We start from the raw sequence: 4,088 nt of genomic DNA on the forward strand, positions 1-4,088 counted from the left end.
ACCGGTTAGTAGGTTGAAGTGTTCTTGTGTAGAGATAGATTTAATATATTGCCGGCTCGTTGAGAAGAGAACAGTTCTGTGTACACGTGTTTATAACTAGTAGTCGTTGTATAGTCGTCGGGACAAAGGAAGCCATTTAAAGGAGAAAGAAAGGGCAAAGTCTTCAGTGTATTAACGTATGTAGGAGTGTGCGTCCGATAGTAGAGACAGGGCAAAAGGTTAATGTCTCATGGTAAAAAAGAGTACATGTGTGAAGTGCACGTGGAAGTAGGAGTTTGGGAGGTCGCCATGTTATCTTGTTTTGTACTCACGTTTGGTCTGGGGCGACAACCAATCAGCTAATGTGTGCTGCCCGATGAAGCCAGGAGGACAAAGGGTTAAGAGTTTCAGATTTCGCCTTTTATGTACTCGATCACGTGATTGAGAGCTGGGTTGTGATTGGACAAGCCTGAGAGAAAATAGATTTCAAATCTCGTCGCGAGAATTAGCTTTTGCCTGTGATTGTAGTGAGTTTCGGCTGCTATATTACTCTGTAAAAATTCTCCTTTTTATCTATACTAGAGAAAGTGTATTTTAAGATTGAATTTTTCCGATTTTCGATACTTATCGGATGGATTACTGTATAAAACATATCTAAGAACGCTACCAGACATATAAATTACCTTTGTGTTAAATTTGCAAAAGATACGCTCAGCCGTTTCGGAACCTATGAGGAAGGAACACACACACACACACACACACACACACACACACCACAAAGTCACTTTTATATAATAGTAGAGATAATTATATATATATATATATATATATATATATATATATATATATATATATATATATACACACACACACACACGCCGAATATTCGCCAAGCTCCTGCCAACGCTTGTGGAAAAGGCATGCTTCCCAGTTCCAGATCCGTATCGAAGCAATGATTGAATAGATATCAGCTATACTACATAATCAAGTTACTTGAATTGATTTTTTTCAGTAAAAGTTTAAAAATAAATTAATAAAATAATAATGTTGTTTTCTTTAGGGAGACACTTTTATCGTTCCACCATGTATATATTCCCTTAATTTTGTGGCGGTGCCGGTGAACGGTAGCTCTGGGGTATATATATATATATATATATATATATATATATATATATATATTGCTAATAGAAGTCAAAAGTGATTTCTTGGCGGGGTTCAAATCCTTCAACCAGCTTTGATCATCATCTCCTGCACCGATGATTGTGTAAACATGAAACACTAATGTCTGTAGGTATAAAAAATAAAATAATTCTTCATAATTTATATTACCCCCCCCCACACACACACATTCTAATCAACATGTCTGTCTAAAAAAGATTGGTGAGCGAAATTTGTTATCCTTTAATCATTTTTATAATTTTTAATCATTTTGAGAATGAAGCGCGGTTAAGTTCCATTAAACTATATAAAGAATATGAATCATTCACAAAAAACCGCTTTGATAAACACAAACGAAGTTGTCATTCAAGGGAAACAACTTGAAAAGAGTTTAGAGTTATCTCCCTTAGATGGCTAAAATGCCATACGTATCGGTGGACGTTTTTTATTTTTTTATTACTATTTATATACGAATAAACATTAGGTACGACAAATATACCTGCTGATGTTGATTCGGTATTCTAGCAACTTCAGTACGTTGTTCCGTTCGAGCAAGCAAACTAGCACAAAATAGCGTTTATATTTCTTGCTGAAATGGAAATAAACAATAAAACGCATTTAGTCACAACTTTTGGGGAGGCTAATGAATAACTATTCTGTAGGCACCTACGGCGATGTGTAAAACGTCAGTAGTACACATTTTAATAGTGACGTCATCATTTCGTGTGTTTGTGTTAATTTTTATGGATAAGCGTTATAATTATTAATGGAGTAAGTTTTTTTTTGCTATGGATAAAAAATAATATAAAACGTTTTGTAAAACAAACACATTTTTATTAACGAACTACACAGAATAGAGTTAATAAAATAAAATTAATTTTAACGTATTCTGTTTACACATGTATTTAAAAATAATGTTCTTTACAAGTCTCCGTACATTTTTGGAAAAAGCGCCAAATATAAGGACCAGGACCAGGACCAGGACCACCCTCTGTTAATTTAAATAATAAAATCAAAACGATTTTTTTAAAGATTGATTTTGGATTTACAATTTTTATTATCTCAATAGTCTTATATTCTTTTATATGAATATATTTTTTTATTATTGGAAACCTATTATTAAAAAAATCCATTTAAACTTCATATCGCGTAATATTTGAATTTAATTTAATATCATTTAAAGCTTTTTAGAATAGTTTTTTTAAATATCATTTAAAGCTTTTTAGAATAGTTTTTTTGTTGTAATTCGAGAAAAAAAAAATTATCCAGAAAGTGTTTTTTTTTCTTTTTTTTTTTTTTTTTTTACATAATATTGAATTTCGTCCAATTTTATTTACAACTTTGAGGTAAGTGAAATAAATAACAAGACTTTATATATATATATATATATATATATATATATATATATATATATATATATATATATATATATATATATAAATTACTATTTTTTAATTATTTGATCATTTCAGCTTTAAAAAATGTTGAAATTTTTATCAACCCACATTTATTTTGCTCAGTTTTCGGACCATGAAATATATATTTCCGCTAATATATTTAACGAAACCTACTTTTAATATGTAAGTTTATTTAATAATGAATGCATATCGAAAATTTCAGGAAAATATGATTATAATCTGATTTTTACTAGATTTTTAAAACATGGGTGTGTAAACGGTTTAAAAACGTCACTACATAGGAACGTTGTTTTAAAGCGTCGATAATGTAAACACGATTTTTGTCTCGCATTTTCATTATTTTCGTATACTGTAAAAAATTAAAAAATATATTAGCAGTTTATTTGAAGCTTTTTCTATTAAATGGTAAAAAAGTTAGGATGTTAATATTAAATTAAATTACAATTACATCGTGTTACATATAGGGGAGGTTAAAACTGTGGCACGCGTTGGAGGTACCTACAATCTGTTTTGAAAATTCCTTTTTTTGTTTCTTTTTTTCTGTTGATTCTATATTCACGTTTCTCGAATGAAGTTGCCTAAATAAGTACGTCATTCGAGCAATCTGTTTCTCAACATAATCATCGCAAGACGAAAATCTTTGTAAAAAAAGTAAACATATTTTTTGTAGTAAAAAAACAAAAAACCAAACAAAAAACCAGTCAAACTTAAAAAAAAAAAAGAAACAATCCCCTTAAATTCGAAAATTTTTTTTTTACTTTTTTTAAATTGTAAATCACAATTATAACAAACTATCAAGGTAACACAACGTTGCCAGGGAATGAATGGGAGACAACGAATGATTCACTCTGCTACATTTTATTGTCATTATAGTCGGTAAAAGTGCCCATTTTTTAATCCTCCTCGCAGTGACTTAATCCGCAATACATTGTAGTTTACATTGCACTGTAGAGAACCTACTGTTGATCTTACAAAAATAATTTTTATATAATGACTTGAATTAAAGTTTAAAGTCAAAAGTCAAGTATCATGGTTAAATTGTGCTCTAAACAGAAACATTCATTTTAAACACGCCTCTGTTATATCAAAAAGTCTACCGGTGATTTTATATGCTCCCATTCTGCTTGTGCGGTAATAAAATTTCTCAAATGCACTTGTTCCGTTAGGGTGCGTTAAGTGTTAACTTTGGTCAAAATTTCTTCTTTTATCAATTTTTTTTATCGATTATCTATACTTATCGAAGACATTCCGATACAAAACCTATCTAAAAATACTGCCAGGCACATAAAGTACATTAGTTTAAATTTTCAAAAGAATCATCGAAGCCATTCAGGAGTTCATAGGGAACTCTCTCTTGCTCTCTGTCTGTCTCTGTCTGTCTGTCTCCTGTCTGTTTGTCTGCCCCCCCCCCCACACACAAATCTCCTTTTATACAATAGTAGAGATACAATAACCAAAACAATAATCACATGTTGACGTTGTTTTTTATTGGAAAAGAAGAAGAACAACAAAAACAAAAACAATACCGAAGAA

This window comes from Euprymna scolopes, chromosome 25 (assembly GCF_053919585.1).
Source record: "Euprymna scolopes isolate OS-2025 chromosome 25, ASM5391958v1, whole genome shotgun sequence".
NCBI lineage: Eukaryota > Metazoa > Mollusca > Cephalopoda > Sepiida > Sepiolidae > Euprymna > Euprymna scolopes.